Source organism: Thermobia domestica, chromosome 4 (genome assembly GCF_964235325.1).
Source record: "Thermobia domestica chromosome 4, izTheDome1.hap1.1, whole genome shotgun sequence".
NCBI classification, from domain to species: domain Eukaryota; kingdom Metazoa; phylum Arthropoda; class Insecta; order Zygentoma; family Lepismatidae; genus Thermobia; species Thermobia domestica.
The window spans coordinates 214965446-214986163 of record NC_137457.1 but is presented as its reverse complement, the minus strand read 5'-3'; the positions used below and the strand labels follow the sequence as shown (position 1 = coordinate 214986163).

Sequence of the window (20718 nt, the reverse complement as noted above, 5' to 3'; positions counted from 1 at the left end):
TTCACCGTGTTCTTCTGTTTGAGTTCAACTAAAGTTCTAGTGTGTCAGAGCATCCATATGCATTTTTATGCAGTGTATGCAGAGGGTGGTTTTGCTGAAAGGTATATAAGGAAATGATTTGATAAGTTCCGAAGAGAAAATTGGACGTCAAAGGTTGATCTGAGCGCCTTGATCCATCGTTATCAATTTCAAACCAATCACGAATTAGTCCAGGTAGATGGACAGTTTGCAATGAACAGTTGTGTAACATCATCAACGTATGTTAGGTACAAAAACTGAGTTCGAAGGTGCCTCATTCACTCAGAACACAGAACAAGAACCAAAGTGTTGATATACGCAGTTCTTTGGTTATCCACCAGAGCCGTAGCTAGAGATTTCGGCGCCCGGGGCGAAGTAGAATTCGGCGCCCCTACACTCATCTTACTAATCTTACCAATCATTATATATATATATATATATATATATATATAAGAAAAGCAGCTTTTGTTGTTATGCTACGCTGAATTTTTATAAATCTTTAACTTTTTATAAATTTTTATAAACCAAAAACGATCATTATGTATTCTTTTTTAAATAAGAGCTGTTTTCAAGAGTCTTATTTTGGGCTTTTTGTTAAGATTGACAAAACTACGTTTGGTTGTATACAAATTCACTAAGAGAACAGTTCAGGAAAATTACTACTATGTACAACGTTTAATACTATCGATAAGAAATTATATTTCAATACATTAAAAACTATGTGCTTCTAAATTGTTCGAAATGGGTGACAGTATTAATTTCCAATAATGATTGTAAACATTTTAATTTTATTCTGTATGTGACCACATCAATAGCATTTTAATTTCGATCTTTTTACGGTAAAAAATATTTTGTGAAATGTAATGGAAATTCAGAAGGAGCCTTCTTTGTGAATTTCTCAATATTGATCGATGGAGGTGAAGAATATGTTCAATGTTTGTACTTAAAATCCAAAATATACTTTGGTTACTACATATGTCTGAAATTATAGTAATTACTTAATTTCTTAATGAATGAAAGTTCCGAATTTAAGCTACTTATTATTAATTAATATATTAAAATACACTAACACGTACATATATTAAGAGTGTGCCTACTTATGTTTTGTATGTATGTAGATAGATAAAAACATCACACAACTAGACACGTATGCACAAAATATTATGCTGACAATACAAAAAGTTGATGAAAAATGACCCCAATAAATTCCTTCAAACTGGAAGAATTTTGTATGTTAATGGAATTTAAAAATAAATCATTGGTAGTGATTAGTATCTAAAAAAGTTGAACTTCTTTGAGCTAAGTTCTGATCCCTTAAGTTCCTATTCTACAACTGCTTGAAGTTCGAAAATGTTATTGTTCCCCTCGTTTACCTTTAATTTTAATATTATCGCACAAACAGCAGCTTAAACGTGTCTCTTCACTCTTCTCACTTTCATACCTTCATTCTCACCGTCGCACAGTGGGGCCGAACCAGGCAATTCTTGCAAAAACTCGAAGAATGAAGTAAAAGATTGACTCGATATAATTTGTTATAATGAAGCCTTAATAGTGTACACGTAAGATAGTGTGCAGGAAAATAAGTGATAGCAACTTACAATGAACTCATGGGACGTGTAAATTTGGTTATCCCCTGAAGCCGGAGAGAAGATAGGAAATTGATTTTGAATGCGACTATTTCTACATTGCATGTAGATATTCAGTGATTGGTAAACATGGTGACACGACCGACATGTATGTATCGTTTTGTATATTTAGAATAATGATGTGATGTGTAGTCAATAATCATATTAGCAATGATGCTAATATCATTATCATATCCTTATGATAATCCCCTACTTAATATAATATTTGGAAAATGCTGTGGTACTGAAAGCATATAAAGTATGGTCAAACGATAGAATGGCATTTTACTAGAAAATATGGCATAATATGTCTGTGATTTTTTAATATGTCGTAACAGAAACATTGTTCTTACTGTATGCAAAGAGAAAACCTGCACATATTTGCACATTTGGAAAATATAGCACATGAAAATGTTTGAGGAAAACCGCATTCTGGATGCAATGCTGCTTTTGAATTGAGCTGGGATGAATGTGAGAACAAGTGTTAGGTTATTAGACATGCACGCAGTGACAAAGTTGAATATAGGTCGATTCTGGGAATTTTACCCCCAGAATCATCTTGTTTCCAACATCTAGTCATACTTCTCTGTCATTCACCAACAGAACTAAACTCTAGTCAAACATATTTGATTAATGGTGGCGACATTTTGAAACGCCAATGCTAAACAATCTATGAACCATATTAAAATGGTGTTGATCAATTCAGTATTGTGTTTTTGTGACGCATGCACAGAAGTGGCATTGGAATCAACTATAATGAGCCTCCGCTCGCTCCAGCTCAGCGTGTTCCAATCAAGCTATGAAATGAGCTCACGTAATACACGATGCAATATATGAAACAACCTGAACAGGTTACTGATGCTTGTAAATCATAATATGTTTAATGTAGCTGATAATATATTCATATCGAGAACTTGTGATGAGATAATTTTTATGTATTGAAGGTCCTTGCATCTTCATTGTCATAACGAATCCTCCACAACTTTGAAATAATTTTGAGAAGCAAGAACTTTTCTTCAATTTTATTACTCTTCAGTTGTAAAATGAATAAGTACACTCTTTCCTTTCATACATAAGAATATAAGCCAATCGTAAATTGCCAAATCAAAGCATATTGCCCACGCGTTTCTTTATGCCAATCATATAATCTGTTATATAATTTAGGCGCGAATATAAGGGATATTTCCTTTTATGATGTAAAACTCTTATGTTTTTGATTAAATAATGTCGAAATAACATTATTGTAGCCACTGCATACGCCGAGCTAATTGATTTCAATTTTCCGCTTCATATTGCAAATTCTTATTTTTGCCAAGAATTCAGTGCTTTGGCCCCACTGTGCGTCGTGATTAATCCGATTGGGTACAAAAACGTTTTGAAGTCAGCAAATTCATCACTGTCAAAACGCCGAACACGACTTTGCTCGTTTCTGATTTTGAAAATGCTCATGCGTACACTATAAGTCATTACTCGGCACCTTGTATACCACATGTCATTAAGAAATCATGTATAATAAATCTTCAAGTAATAAGTAAACACTTGTTGTGACTTATTTAAACTCTTGCATTGCGAGCGAAGCGAGCAAGAAAATTATTAAGAAATCTATGTATTTCATTGATAACCTACAGCAATATTTATCTAATAGGGCGCCAATACTTTCTGGGGGCGACTCGTCTTTTACTCATGTTCAACACCACTTTTTCTTTTTCCTTGCTCGTGCGGCGCCCCCTTGCTGTCAGCGCCCGGGGCGGGCGCCCCGCTGGCCTCCCCTTAGCTACGGCTCTGTTATCCACTATCTCGAATCGTGTCTAGAAAATCTGCCTTTTGTCATATATCGTTACCAGAAACGAAAAATTGTAGTTCCCTTGTAATTTACATGAACTTTAAGCAAAGGAAGAAATTGGTCAGACCAAACAGAAATGCAACATCAATTAAAAATAGAATTTATATCCCAGCTAAACAATGTTATGTGTGTACTGGGACATGAAAATGATTATACTCATTGAATTTCTCTCCTGTACTGTAACATCATTACTGTTGTATACTCCGATCAACTCCAATGTTTTCAAGGAACCTTCTTAAAAGCAGACCGAATGAACGATATGGCTTGCTCAACCACATATTGAAATCTAGACCACATGTGACGCACATGACAACACTTTCTATTCAGCAGTTTCCAATGGAGATGATCGAGGCTTTTTCCAGACGTTAATTTTACGAATGGCATCCTTTCTGATTCTTAGTGAATGTTATCTGTGGCGCTTCTTTGAAAACAGAGCAGCAGCAAAATTTAATTGATTGCTACTATTCACATTCAGACTCCCAACTGTTTTCTTGAGGGCACCCAACAACTGTATGTAATTTTAAAACATATTGTGAATAATGTAGGAGAGAGATCAATTGTCTTATCTTGGGCAAAGTTTGTGATCTGTTGTCTTATTAGTTCAATTCTTAAGTGAGGAATTGATTTATTGTTTCCTAACGGCGCGAACAAATGGCTCAACCCAATATTTACAAATTACATATTATCATCAATCAATGTATCATTTGCCATGTGTCTTAAAATAAGTATTAATTATACTTAGTAGATGAAAATGAACGTATACGTTTATGTTAATCTTATTTTAAGTAACAAATATGTATAGAATGCTTTTACAGAAGGAAGGATTAATGAAGTGCATACCAGAAAAAATGTTTGAAGATTAACTCCAAATGCTGCGAATTTGGAATTTACATTTACATTCATAACTCGTTCCTTTGAATTTCCTCTTTCATTAGAAGGATGACAGTATCTGTTTAATCTTGCTGCTATTGCAGTCAGTTTAATTATATAAATTCAGAGTAAATAAAGCGTAATGTATAATGCGTCATTGCAGTAATTTCTAAACATTATACTCAAAAGTTTTCTACATCCTAGAGAGTAATTACTTTTAAACGAAATCGGTGGGTACCACATTTTCAAGAAAATTTCCAAGTACATTTTTCTTATTTTCGATAAATTTGTCATGACTAATATTTATTTTCTTCACAGAAGTGCCACAAATGTAAATTCAAAACTAGGGATGCGCACGAGACGAGTCGAGACAGAATTTTCCTGACAAAATTCGAGTCGAGTTACAGCTCTTCCAATAGTGAAATATACATTTTTCGAGTCGAGACATCACTTTTACAGCACATTTTCGAGACGAAACAGCCTCAAATCTTGTCTCGTGCGCATCCCTATTCGAAACTTTGCCCATTCACTTCCAAGTGACTTACATTTTGCATTGAACTCTTACTGGAAAATAATATTTACTATTAGAGTTACATTCGTTGCCGTCCATCTTAAATTATGATAACTCGTTGGCGTAGCGAGTTAATTTTACGATTTGGAAATCTATCACGGACTCGAAATATTAGATCATTTCTAAAATTAACATACGCATGTATTTGTTTAACACTGATTTTTCGAAATCAATTGAACATTATTTCCCTCTATTTTTTTCTAATTGCATCATAATTTTGGAGTGTGATTTATGTACTGAAACGCATATTAATTTTGGTGACAGTATATAACTAAGATAAGAAGAAATTACAAAATATGTTGAACTTGTAGGAGCTAATGATTATATATGCGTACACATGTTTAACGAAGAATGCTAATTCATTTCATACACAAGTACATGAGTTGATTACTTTCACAGAAAACTTGCTAAAATATATGTTTTACTAGTTGATGCATGAAATAGAAATGTCAGAAATAATTAAGAACGAACAGCACTGTTGAATTACATCCTAAATTCTATAGAAAGATATGAAAGATGGAGTAACAAACAGAAAATTTAAGGAAAGAAAATAAAGAATTATGATTTATATAGCATTAACACATACTTGGTAAAGTATACTAGGAAACGATTAACAGACTACATAAGAAAATCATTAGTAGTTTTCGTAAAGTTACGTGACAATATGGAAAAACACGAGGAAAGTAAGAAAAAAATGTTGATAGTCATCATGTATGGATTTGTAATCTTGTCAAACGGTAAAAATAAACATGTTACACTTGAAGTACTTGAATTTCTAGAAAAAATTAATTTCAAAGTATGTGCTCGAATCTGTAATGAATGAAAACAGCTTATATTACCGAAATAAAATAGTTGTACGATTCCCAAAAAAGAGAAAAATTATAACATGTGGAGGATAGATCACTAACGATCACTACGCCATAACCTCAAGTAGAAAAAATGCACCATATAGCTATTATTGTAAACGGATGGAAAATTTATGCCAAAGAACTCTCTAGAACGAATAACGAACGAATAACATGCAAGAGAAATACTCAAACTACCTTATGTTTTAGTTTCTTTGTGTTTCAAGCATTTTGTTCACGTTATTGCTTTTTTGTAGTCATTTCCTACTTCGGAGATTTAGGTGTTCTAATAGTCGGAAAATATTAAATGCTCTCACAAATATTAGACGTTCGCCTATAAAAACGTTTCGTAAATTACCAAACAAAACTTGCAAAGTGATTATTGTAAAAGTTTAGAAAACTTGTCTTAAATTGAAATCTACAATAAACCAAGAGTTCACATACAAGGAAGAATGTTGACATTATTAGTGTAATAAGAAATATAGCATAATCATAAACAAGATCTTCATTAGGAGACAAAGAAGAAAGTATTATTTGAATATTATGTCCAGAAATTATTACAATTCATATTCTTTTAATTTCTGGAAAGAAGTTGAGATGAGAGTGCAGAAAGTGGATTTTCAAAGACATGCGACATCCCAGAGCTCAATATGCGACCAGAAGTTGCTGCACCAGAGCCTCATAATTTTGAGCTTTACTTTTGCCCCTCCCCCCCAAAAAAAACTTTTACAACTTGAACAAAAGCACGCCAGGCATTTAACTCTTTGTCGTTGAAACTCTGTTCAAACAATTTTTCATGGATAAGTTTGCGAATATCAGGTCCTGTGGAAACTCCTTCTTTTAATTTATCATCACTTAGTTTTGGATAACACTGTCTAAGATCCTTCACCTTCTTTGTCCATAGCTTTTACGAAATTCTTCATGAGGCCCAACTTAATATGCAGAGGTTGAAGCAGCACCTTGGCTTGGTACCGGGCTTAAATGTCTCTCTGAGGGGCCACTCTTTTTATGAAGAATGTTTTCTTGTGGCTCTTGAGTCCCAAAGACACAAAAAACAACAGTACTTTGTAAATTCACCTTGCAGACCAAGTAATATTGCAATAACGTTCAAATCTCTTCAAATTTGCCAACCATATTCTTTGTAGTTAATACGATTTAAAATGAGTGCGAGATTCTCGTAAGTCTCTTTCATCGAAACATAGTGTGCCACAGGAATAGATGACAGCTTATTTCCATTATGAAGTAAAAATTATTTCAGACTGTACTTAAAGGAATCTATGAAAATACGCCAATCGGAGGGATCATGTTCAATTTCTAATTCATTCATCAGACCATTTATGTTCGTGCATACGCAAAGGGAACCTTCCATTCTGTGGTATTCTGAAAAGGGCTCGCTCCCTTTCCTGTAGTGAGTATAAGTAGTTTCAGGAGCCAGTAAATTCCACTCTTTGAGTCTAGTACCCAAAGTTGAGCTTTCTCTTTCGAAAGTTGTAACTCTCAAACTAAATCATCTGTAGGATGATGTAGGATGAAGTGCGGCTCATCTTTTACGTGGAAGGAACTGTCTCTCGGATCTCCATCTGCAGACATTGAGTTGGTGTCCTCATCGCTTCCTGTAGGCGCTGTAATATCGATAGTTTACCAATCTTTCGGATGAGTAGGTACAGGTTAAATTTTCTCCATGGGGCACTGGTCTGATCGCGGATTGCAAGTTTGGGTATTCGATGGCACGTTGTTTCTTCTTGTTACTTCCTGCTGTATTCGTCATACAGGAAGAGAAATCATCATAATGATTCCGGGCTACTCTCCATATCATCGGAACAGCAAAAGGCATCCTTCGGTTGGTTCCTTTAAGCCATGCAGTCAGAGTCGCATAACACATCAAACAACACACATGAGGGGCCCAGCTTTTATCTTAAACACCGATCTTGCAGCCAAAATAAAATAATGTTTTCCTAACGTCATTATTTATCGATCTAATCTGTGACTTAACCATAAATACGCCACAGATATAACAAAATCTGTCCGGTGAGTTTTTACATCCTCTGCGGGAAGAACTTTACATTTTGCACAGGAAAGCAAAACTTAGAGCAACAGCAGAACCACTTATTTGATAAAAGTCACTAAAAGATACTGAAAAAACATAGGCAGAAATTTCTAAAAATACGGTAAAATAAATTTGAAGTTACTGACGTAAAAATTCCAAGTCAATTCTCCCGACAAAATACTTATACACTTGAGAGATTACTTACTGCAATGCATAAGAGCAAGACTGAGCCATGAAATAACGACGCAGTGGGTGCTTTTTTCGTCCGCGTCATCGTGCTGTTCATTGTTGCCACATAGACCCTATTTTCTAAACCGGTTTCAGTGGTCTAAAAACAAACAAACAAAGGAGGGGGAGGAACACAAGTGTCAAGCATTTCAATCATCCCCGTCCTCCCGGTATTCATTGTTATATATATATATATATATATATATATATATATATAATATCAACAAGAAGGGGGGTCCTATCTGTCGCCAACTGAGTGAAATCTAATTTATTTCTTACTCAAATAGTATTGTCAGACCGGTTACTTCGATAACAACTGAAGACGTCTCTACAAAATGGCAAAATTGGGAACAATGCATAACGCCAAAATACGAGCTAATGTAGTAAACGGCTATCAATTTGGAATTCAACATCCCGAAATTAGTGAGAAACAGAAGTTTTCCTTTTTGTAACTAAACTGACGTCGGCCAGTGTTATTATTATTATTATTATTATTATTAATTTTTGTCTTATTTGTTAGACTATTTGTGGGTATACAGTTCTTCAGAACCATGCTTCGAAATTTTGTTTATCTATCAATCCTTAGCCAAAACCATCGCCTTATCACGCTAAGATCTATTTTAACTAGCTTAGTATTTTGTTCCTTTTTGTATATTTTTGTATCACTCAGAAAAAGGACTACTTTAAAGTAGCATTGATAAATAAATTTTAATTGCCTCTCCTATCACTAAGTAAGGCTTGTAATTTCTGCTATGTTAAAGTAGGAGTTGAGAAAAGTGGTTATAAAAGAGAACGAATACACCCCCATTATTCTCTGTTATGTTACTAGTCTTTGCTAGGTTACATAGGTGTGCTGCTGAAATATGCGTTCTTAGTCTCTGTGTTCAAAGTCTTATGTAAGTCTTGCTAAGCCAAACTTTTATTACGTCTGCTATTTGTTCGTAGTCTTATGTAATTTCTACTATGTTACATAGGAGTTGGAAAATGTGTTCATAGTCTTTTATTAGCTCTGCTATGTTACTAGTTTCTGTGTGATTTCTGTTATGCTAAAATAGGGGTTGAAATAGTGCTTATATAAGAGAACGAATACACCTCTGCTCCTGGTTCATAGTCTCTGCTCTATTAAATAGGAGTTGTAATCTCTGCTATGTTAAATAGTGGTTTAATAAATAGCCCATACTCTTTTATTACCTCTGCCACGTTCGTAGTCTGTGTGTAATATCTGATTGGATTATGTGTTCATTGTATTAAGTAATTTCTGTTATCTTAAAATAGGGGTTGAAAATGTGGTTATAAAATGGAACGAATACATCTCCATTATTGTCTGTTACTTTAGTAGCCTTTGCTATGTTAAATACAGTTGGAAAATGGGCTCATGATCTTATGTAATTTCTGTTATGTTAAAATAAGGGTTGAAGAAAGTGGTCATAAAAGGAAATGAATACACCTATAAAATGGGGTCGTAAAATAAAACGAGTTTTCGGGGTGTTCGATTTTCCATGGTTGGGCGGTACGTGGGTCATGGCGTATCGTGTGACAGTGAGAAATTGAGTACATGTTCTCAGGGATCACTGCGAAAAACGCAAAAACGCCGGCAGTGTGCCACATATATCATTTTCCTACTATTCGCGTAGAAGACGCTGGTGTTCTTAGTTCTTCGAAACGAGTTGGTGGCGTTCCAAGTTAATGATAATTCGGCATTTTGAATTTGGAATTTCTCATTAACTGTGAGGGTACAAAATAAAATATCGACATTTTCTGAGTTTGCAAAACTCGTTGAATACGCTGGTGTTCTTAATTATTTAATATGAATTAGTGGCGTTCCAAGTTAATGGTAGTTCGTCATTTTGAATTTTGAATTTCTCATTAACTGTCAGGGTACAAAACGAAATATCGACATTTTCTGCAAAACTCGTAGAAGACGCTGGTGTTCTTAATTCTCCGAAACGAGTTGGTGGCGTTCCAAATTAATGGTAATTCAGCATTATGAATTTTAAATTTCTCGGTAACTGTGAGAGGAAAAATTGAAATATTTGTAGTTTCTGAGGGTGCAAAACGTTCTCTACCTTCTGGGAGGTTGAAACTTAATTTTCGCTTCTGTGGCAAATTTCGAATAATGAATTTTAAATTTTGAAATGTTGTTTTCTCGGTTAGGGTGATGGTACAAAATTTTTGAAAATGGGCGCGAAACGGTGCAAAACTGCGAGATGAGAATGGCACTGTTAGTTCTTCAAAATGAGGTGGTGGCTGAAATACCATTAACATCGAACACCATTTTAAATTTTGAATTTCTCAGAAATGGTGAGGGTACAAAATGTATTAATCAAGGTGCAAAACGGTGCAAAATGAGTGCAATATGGTGAGATATAAAACAATGAATTTTGGGATGGTGGCGTTCCAAGTTAATGGAGCTTACTGCTTGTACCACATGTGGAATTGAAAATTTCTACATGAAGATATACATCATATTTAGAGTAAAGAAACTATTCTGGCAGATTTAGACCTAAGTCATATCAGCAAAGTTCCATTTGTGTCTCCGAACAAAATGAGGGAAAAAAGCTTATTTAATCTTATAGTGATTTTATACAATTTTATTAGGTAAGCTATCTTCAGTGGCGCATTTACGATTTTGTTTGGAGGATTGCTAACTTTCGGGAGGGTTGCCTGAAAATGTGAAAATTCTACAAGATATTAAATATACTTTACTATAGTAAGTAAGATTTCGGGTGGACTTAAGCCTGGAAGCCCCTCTAAATACGCCACTGGCTATCTTGAATTAGCATGGGTCAATAAAATCGTAATTTATGCTTAAGTAATGTTCGCAAGAGTCTGCAACATAGAGCGATTGTTTAAGATGCACTTTGCCATCCCACTAAATTCAGAAATTTAGGATTAAACTCCTGTCAACAGTTTTGACTACTGTACAAGTAGTTTTTAAGCTACTTTAGGAAATAATATGATAAAAGATTTTAGTTAATTTTCGGTTTTGGTCCCTTTAAGCAGCGTGGCCATATAAGACATGCACCAACAGGATAACGCGAAATCCGAACAAATCGTGTTGCCATCAAGAATTGAACCTGGGTCTCCCACGACAAAAGTGCCTATGCTAGTAGTTTAGCCACAATCAAGCTCCTGACAAATAAGAAGTGATACTGATATTTTAATAGTAATCGCTGTTTCGGTTCTATTTTACCGTCTCATGTAACAGCGAAACACATGACCTTACAACTTTACAGTAAGTGTAAACAATATAGACGTCTACTGGCTATCGATCTAGGTTTCTCACACGAAAAACACATACGCTTCTCGTATGACCACGAGGGAAAGTTTTAACACCAATAGCGCAGTTTATACCAAAGGTATATCAGCATTTCCCCATCTGTATGCTTTAACTCCATTAGGTCTTGTACACTATTCTTTCGAGTATCACAATTTATGTAACCCAATTTATACCTACATTTCAACGAATAGACACCAGTTGGTAAGGTGGTGAGGCACTACAACAGGCTCTTACTATGGATTTGTTGAGCGAAGAAATTTGTATATTTGGAGCATGTTTTCAATGAGTGCTATATTTCTATGATATAATTCGTTACATGTATGATGTATTATTTCACTATATTCTGCATATGGTAAGAAAAAAATAAAACACTGATATCACATGAGTTAGAAAATGACATCATCAACTGAAATTACCAAATCAGTAAGAATTGAAGGAACAACGTTTGTGAATGTTTGTCACCATTCATGAATATACTACGATTCTCCGTCATTTTCGTCATTCAAATATATTATTCCTTCTTCTCAGGAGATCTTGCATATTATACAGACTATGAATTGAAATTCGAACAAAGAACGTAAAAAGTTTCGGAACTTAGAGATTCAAACCAGTCCGCAGTGGTACAAAAGCAATTCAATAATTACTTGAGTACGCCGACCACTTACTTTCTATTGACAAAAACTGCCAGCTAGTTGAATACTTTTCATGTGTGACTACTCCTGGCACTAAGACCTGTATGAAGAAATTATCATTATTTAACTTCATTTTCTTCAACAAAATTTTTATTCGAGTCCATTTCGGTGACTGTTATTGTAATTCTCGTGTTGCCTTATTTAATAGCGATCGTTTTAACTCCATACTTTCACAGACTCAACCCGTTTTACACCATTTATTGTGACGTGAAATGAAATGCAACTTACACTAAAAATATATTCCAAGAGATATAACTTCTAGTTTTTGGCCGTGAACTCAGTAGAACCTGATTGCAAACAAATACTAGTATGTAGTAGGAAAATAAAGGGGTAGATAAGATAGATAATATATTCTGTATTCTACTGTTATTCTCTGAAACGGGAGACACAAGCAGGACCGGACTGGCTACCAGTTCGCCCTGGCGGCTGACATATTGTGTTGGCCCCGAATTCTCAGTCTCCCCCAAACACCACTACTCTAATCGTCCACTGTTTTCCCACAATTAAAATAGACTATTATCTTAGAATTATCTTGGATAAAGCACACATTTCTTTAGTGACCACACCGTTCATTATACCATAAAGATCATAATATAGAATTAGCGTATAGGCTTATGTTATGTAACAATATTTATCAGAACAACATATACAGTAATCACTAACATTTTTTCCCATCTAGCCTTGGGATGGATGTAATTTGTGATTTGTTGATCAAGAACTACGGACAAACTAATTTAACGTGAGCACGGACAGATCCAGTATTCGTGAGCAAGAGATACGATAAACTGCAAAACAGCGTCCCCTGCATGTTGCCCGAAATGTTTTTCCCGGACGGGCATATGTCCTCTGGAACACGAACGAGAAAATCTTCTCGTAAGGAATGAGAACCAGTAAGCACTTGTGGTCCACGAACTATGTCAAGTACCCAGATTGGGTGTATTTATGCAAATCGTTTGCACATATTGACCTACAGGGTGGTTGGAATAAAATTATCTACTATGGTTGCGAAGATAAAGATCAGAAAAGAAATAATCAATAATAAATCTTAATATTGCTACCAGAAAGTGGTGTAATGAATTTTCATTTCGATTTATGTAACTTTATTTCGAATTTATGTATATATGTAGTTCTTGCTGTAATAGCAACTATAGTATATGAATACACAACGACAAACATGAAGCCGGATTCAACAGCAGCCACAGTTTTATTTAAAAGAAACGCCTTCGTACAAAGAATTTAATAATTTTTCACTTATCAATGCTAGAGATTCAAGAAGTCCAAATTTATAATCCAATCGTTACAATAGCATTAACCACAGTTCCCAGTTATTTTGAAAACGACACGATAAAGACACACCAGTGTTGAATTCAGACTTTTTTTTACAAGGGGAGCAATAAAAATTTAAGGTGGGGCTCTGTTCTAAATTGCAATAGAGCAACAGGAATCTGTAGCAACAAAACTCGCGACTTGTTATTGTTTGGTCGGTTGCAATAACCAATATATTGCCATTTTCCCCTAACTGACGCTGTAAAACGTTTCTGTGCGTCTGCATCTAATTTCCAAGTTTTCTTTTTTTTAAATTTAACTTCGACTTGATACAAGAACGCGGTTTGTTAATTAGAACAATTAGGTTGGGCATAACAAGAAACTAATGTTCTTTAACACAAATATCTGTGCTTTTAAGACTTTTATTTCTGAAAAAAGAAACAGGAAAAGCAAATATTTCAATGTATGGTGTATAGATATTCTAGGGGGGCTTAGCCCCTCCTAGAACATGCCTGAGGTCAACACGGACATGCACTACCTCACAGTGTGACTTTGAATAAATGACCGCGGCGACTTCTTCGCTGATAAAATTGGCAGCAAGTAAAAGATGAAAGCAAACATTCATGAGTGATTCAATTATGCCAAAACCACGGATCTTATTACAGAGGCGACGACGCGACGCCGTGATATAAATCATGAAAGTCATCTCATATCTCTTTCTGTTGCGTTTCAAATTATTTTTTTTTTCCTGGGCCAAGAAACTTAACATTCAAAAATTGTATTGTCAAGCCACTATACTTTTGGCTTCCTTTTATATCCGCGATAAGAAGCGTGTTGGATTTCACTATTGTTTTTGCTTCTATCGACATGACTCTGAAGCTGGCATGGCCCATTCTTATTTTAAAGGAACGTAACCAGCAACAAAATTTTAATGAAATGCCCAAAGAGCTTGATGTGTGGAGATTGCTGCCGTGACTGTTCAGAAGAATATTAGTTGTCGCACATATTTTCCACATTTTTTCTCTTCCTCCTCACCTTCTCTCTTTATTAAAATTTTCCTTTGGCCCCTTTTGATTTAGTCCCTGTCTGGGCGGCTATCGCCGCCCAGCCACCTAGGTCAGTCCAGGCTTGGACACAAGGGTTAGGTCTCGGTTGGAGTTCACGTCATTTCCATTTTGCATTAAGCTATGGATCTACATGTAAAGCAATCTCTGCTAAAAGAAACTTTAACTCGAATGAACCAACTACTATCCTCTAATTCGAAACATAAAATAATTCTGAAATGTTTTCTTATCGAATAATATAGTTGTTCCGTTTCTTTTGTTTCTAACTTTTGAAAGGGCAAAATTATAATGTTGTAGAAATTATTGTAGATTTTTGATTTGATGTGTATTTACTTTAACATCCCTTTCTGCAGCGAGGCTATGTCAGACCTGAACCAACAGTTTAACATGGGATCTGAATCACATGATCTTCCGCCAATAATCAAATTCGGGTCTTCCAACTAAAGAAATGTATGCTAACCACTTGGAGACGAGGTAGGTCGAAACGAAACAAAAAAATATGTACGTTGCTCTTATTATAATTACGTGGATAATAGAGATTTTGACAACTAATGCATTCTCTAAATTATTGCAATTCAGGCGATGAAGACAGTTGTGTTTTATTTTATACTTCTCCTTGACTCCCGCATTTCTATTCTGTAGATTCGGAATTTCCATAGTACAGTTGTAACTGCTTTTCTTAATAATTTATTTTTATTTTAATTTAATATTGTAATTGGCCTTCTTAATAATTATTTCTTTCTCTTTAAGTTTAATATGGTAATTATTGTCAAATTTGAATTAATTATAAGTTATCATTTTTATTATTATAATAAATAATTAATTATAAGTTAAATGAAACTCAATGGGCACAAGCAAGCTTACCCATTCGTTTAGGAGGTTTAGGGGTACGGAAAGTTTCAGATTTGAGTCTCCCTGCATTCTTGTCTTCTTCTTATGGGGTGTTGTCGCTCGTCTCCAAAGTTCTTAATATTCCAGTTGACGAAGTGAAGATTCCTCATCTGACAGAGGCATTAGAAATATGGAGAGGCATTTACAACACAGTTCCGGTTGTAAAGGAGTTGCAAAGAAAATGGGATGAAATTGTAATCAACGAGATAGCTGAAAATGAGGTAGTTTCGCAAAATGACATTGATTCAGCTCGCCTCAAAGCACTACGTCAAAAAGAGTCTGGAGCATGGTTGCAAGCCACACCCTCTAAAAACATCGGAACATTTTTAGAAACAAATATTTTTCAAATATGTGTAGCTTTACGCCTAGGACTTAGTATTTGCTATGAATTCACATGTGCGTGTCAAAGTCGGATGGATGAGAAAGGCTTACACGCATTAAGTTGCATCAAAAGTGGAGGGAGAATTTCACGTCACAGTGAATTAAATCAAATAATAAAACGAACCCTCACCAGTATAGACTGTCCTTACATTTTAGAGCCACCAGGAATGTATCGGAATGACAATAAGCGGCCAGATGGAATTACTTTGACACCTTGGAAAAGGGGTCAATGTCTAGTATGGGATGTAACATGTGTAGATACTTTTGCCCCATCTTACTTAACGTCAACTAGTGAAGAAGCGGGAAGTGCAGCAGAGACAGCGTGTATGCGGAAGCATTCTAAATATTCAAAACTTAAAGAAGATCGCATTTTTATTGCGTTTGCCACGGAAACAATGGGTGTTTTTAGCAAAGAAGCCAGAATGTTTTTAAAGGAATTAGGATCAAAATTAATTAATAAATCAGGAGATCCTAGAAGTTGTTACTTTTTGACACAAAGGATAAGCCTAGCCATACAAAGAGGCAATGCCATTAGCATATTAAATTTCTTCCCATCTTCACCCAAGCTAGACGAAATTTTTTATCTAAAATAAATATAAACATTTTCTGAATGTTAATAATTGCTACTTCAAAGACATATACAGTATAAAATGATATTTTTGTTTATTATTGTGTGACTGGGATTATGGCAAAATCTAAGTATAGAGGACTGAAACACTTATTAATCATCATGTGTTATCCTTCGTTTCTACAATTGTCGGTTTATATAGTACCAAAATTATGTTTAATTTTTACTGTTTGCTGGTTTAAATATGTTAATTTTGATGTTTCTCTAAAAGTTTAACTGTGCATTATAACTTAATATTTTATTCTTATGCTTTGAGGAATAGTGCTTAAATATAAATAATTTGTTCACCAATAATCGAAAATAAATAGATACAATAAAAAAAAAAATTCAAAGTTGTAACAATACTTAATCGATACATATGGAAATGTAAAATTACGACAAAGAAGTTCCATAATTAATATTCTGTTTATTTGGTTTTGCCTATATTTTCAAAATTCACGAAAATGCAATGACATACATCTAACATTACGAGGGCCACTATTTATATTTTGAGCCTTGGCAACACTGATTGTAGTTAGGCGCCATTTTTGTTTGCATAGAAACGTTTGACATTGTTGAACATGCAGTCCAGGAAAATTAGGTTTTAACCCGGACATTTTAATAAACAAGCTGAAAATTGGTAGAGATATTCAGAATCTTATCCTAATCAACTCACTCACAGTCCCAAAAAATCCGGCTTGGGGAAATCCAGATATGACGTCATTATTATGGCCGCCCACCGATTTCAACCCTTAAACTTTAAAATGCTATATCTACTCTGCATTTCAAGATAGAAACTTCGTTTTTGCTTCATTTTGCAGAAAACACATTGGAAATTCTTATTTATGACAGTTACCTGTCTTTCATTGACACTGAATTCAAATAGAGGACCTCAAAGTTAAAGTAATATGCACTGTAGATCCATTTTCTTAGAATTTAACTGTAAATAACTTGGAAAGAGGTACCTTTATGATAAAATATCCTGAATTAAACGTCATTGGGCGTTTCAAGAGCTTTTCAACGAGCCCAGTTACGTTGCTGTATCTCTAAAACCAACGGAGATATTCAATATTATGTGCAGCATGCCGTAATCTCTTATTGATTTAGCTGTGAAGCTGTAGGGGCTAAAGATCAGTTTGTAGGGTAAAAGTTTGGTGAAATGAATACAAAATTAGTGAATTTTCGTACCTCGTTGAGCAAGACCCTTACCAATATCCTCCCAAACCCAAAATCTTCGCCGATTCAACGTTTGCGTCATCCAAAATGGCGGTCATTTTTAATATGGCTGCCGCATCTAAAGGTTTATAAATTAGGGGGCTAAAGGGCTTTGATCCGGACATTTCGTAAAAACACGTTGAAAATTGCTGTAAATATCCTGAGGAGTGTTCTAATTAATATACAGCATCCATTTTGGGGGAAGCCGCCCTTTTGAAAAACTGATGCCCTCTTGGATATTAGCGTTTTGGAATGTAGCTTCGAAAATAGTAGGCCGATAAAGCTATTTCTTGGGCCAAGTTAATATTTTTAGGTCAGATAGCGTAACCAAAAGTTTAACTTCGAATAAAAGCCATAATTTGGTGTTTCTTGACAATTTTAATTAAATAATGTACTGTGGTATTAGGATAAACACCAAATTTTAAGTTTTAATAGACATTGAAAATTTTGACCGAAACGGTGTTTGCCTCTGTTTCATTCTCCTCAGCATTCTCAGAATGGCTCGGTTGTGACATATGTGGCTGGCGCAATATCCACACATACTAGTACATCGTAGACTGCTTCTCAGGCTTGCGATTTCCTTGACATCCAGATTTACAATTCCAGGAGATGATATGTAAGACATTGTTCGGCGCTGCATCTAGGATGTTGGGAATGGGTTTGTAAGAACCGTTCTTCAGCATCCAACCCCACTCTGTTGAAGATAAATGCACTCCCTTCCGCTCTTGAATGTAGCAGATAAATAAACAAACAAAACAGCAACTATAAATATTTACGTATGATACAAAAACGAAAAACTACAAAACAGCTAAATGCAAAATATTGTGTGAATATGAATTTAATTTGAGTGAAAAAAGGGAGAACTAATAGAGCAGTGTAGTCTTCATGAAATTATTTTTAGAGTGCTAGTCTTACTGGTGATTCTTAACAAAAGAACTACCCACCGAACCCTGCAAAGTCACGACTGCTCACCTTGTCCCAACCACAAGTATAAAAGGCACACAAAAAATCTGATAAACAATTTTGGTTTGATTCGAACTGGAAACATGCTGTTCCAAGCAAGGAAAATGAGTGAAAAAATATTGTTTGTTTCAAGAAAAATAGAGAAGCAAAGTAAACTAACTTGAATTTGAGCCTCACCTACTGACAAACTCGATAGAAATGTTGCCTTACAAAGGAATACGTGGAATAATCGCCAAACTAAATGTTGATTTCAGAGATAGCTTTGGCACTTTGAAAAAAGTTAATGCCTTACTTGGTCCAAATTTCCATTAATGTCACATCCATATACAAAGCAAGCAGAAACGTCTCTCCTGCCGCAGCGATTTCTTCATGAGTGGCGTTTGGTTTGTCAAATATCAAAACCTTTTCCCTTAAAACTTCGTCCTCTTTAAGCTTTTTGAAAGATGTGACTTCTCCTTTCCTGAAGGGCACGGAAGTTGCGTGACAACCTGTTGCAGCGTAGAAAAAGAGAAGTATTGGAAAGAGATTCCGAAGACCAACCTTTAGTTTCTAACTGCAGAAGATCTTATTGTCTGCGTTTCCTACCCAAGTATTAACACTCGGACGGTTTGATCACCAGACAGAGAAATCATAAGAACAAGGAGGTCGGTGTCTTCTCCTACAATGACGGAATTCAATCTTCTTTCTGAATACATAATTTAGCACTACCACCGTATCTGCGTTACCTTCAGCTTGAAGCACGTTGATGCCAGCTTTTCCGAGATCCCCTGACAAAAGTGCAATGAAGCGTGTCTTATACTTTGCGTTTGTCACAAATACTTCCTGTAGTACAATTGGTAGTGCAGAATGTGTGATAACTGTCTCTACCACTGCTTGTTTTCTACTTCTGATGGCATATTCTTCGCCCTTTGTGCTTGGAGAGACGTAGCCGTCGAATATCACAATCACGTTTCGACTATAGTGATTAGTTTTATGTATTTCACATACTATAGGCATATCTGTTCAACGTTTGCTGGACATAACCATACCAATCGATGCAGTAGGAATCCTCCATCTATTGTGAAAACAGAATTTGTTTCAAGAGTGCCTTCACAGTGTCCTACCTCCTGCAGAACGCTTACGAATGCTGACTTGTTTCCTTTCTGCATTATTAAACCATAGAAAAGTGCAGGTGGTCTAGCACCTAGCTCGTACTTTAAGTAACCTGCTAGCTACTCTTCACTGCGTACGACACACAGAAGGCGATCAAAAAGCTGGTTTGGATTACTTCAACCGATGTGCCTTTTATCTTAATCGTCCTTGTTACATTTGCACATGACTACTTACCTCTTCGCTTAAGATAAAAGTCACTGAAGCGCTGACTCACAATTGAGTTCATGGTCACTCCGCACTCATGGGCATCATCACAGTTTACCGTTTCATCATGAACCAATCCACTATATAATGAAACAAGGTGATATGATTGTCATTCGAATGGACTATAAGTAAGAGCCATGCCACTAGCATTTCGACGTCCTTTTTGTCTCTGCCCGTCGACATCCGCGAAGTTCTGCATGTTGCTCGGACATTTTGGAATAGATGTCACTTAAATTTTTAATCGCCTCTATAATACTCAATGAAGCTAGCATTGCACATCCCCAACGAGTAATCATTTCTTCAGATATACCCCGTCCGAGTGTCAGTCCTTCAACAGTTTTGTTAGCCCGCTCTATGTCGAAAAGTACTTACTCGATGACTATGTCTGCCCAAACTCCTGACCAACATTTATTCGATCTTCTAATAATGAAATAGCCTTGGGTGGTGAAACGTTCGAATTCTGAGGCTGTCATGGTTTCTTCTAATTTCATCATTTGCTGAAGGTAAATCTGAGCTAAGTTTGAGTAATTTAGGTTTCCAGCGCCGTGTAAATAAGGAATCATAGAGTTTGAGTTCCTAATCACCAGAGCTTTCTGCTCTCATAAAAAGACGCATAATATTGACTATTTAGAAGTATTGCATCTGGCAGTACGACTAGATGAGGAAACTTCTTCCAGTTTGATGCATAACAGTCTGGAAGCTGTCAAGCATTCACACATGCAAACTGTTAACAACGAAACTTTTCCTTCGAGTATATCATTGAGTAATGTTCTCAGTTGTTGAGTGAAGTAAGAATTGTTTTTCAGATCTAGAAGGATTTTCAAGGAAACTTGCGTCAAGAAATGCACCCGAAGGACTCAAATGTATGCATGACCTGCCTTGACTGTTTTCTTCAGCGACTGAAACTATGTCCAATGCCTTCGCGTATAGTAATTGATCAAAAGCTGCTATACACT

At 35.5% G+C, this 20718-nt stretch overlaps 1 protein-coding gene across 6 annotated transcripts in view; it reads right to left on the bottom strand.

The window, feature by feature from the left end:
* The window catches only part of LOC145683440 (uncharacterized), a 501171-nt gene that overhangs the window by 93772 nt on the left and 386681 nt on the right, over positions 1 to 20718 (bottom strand). The gene's annotated exons all lie outside the window — the stretch shown is intronic.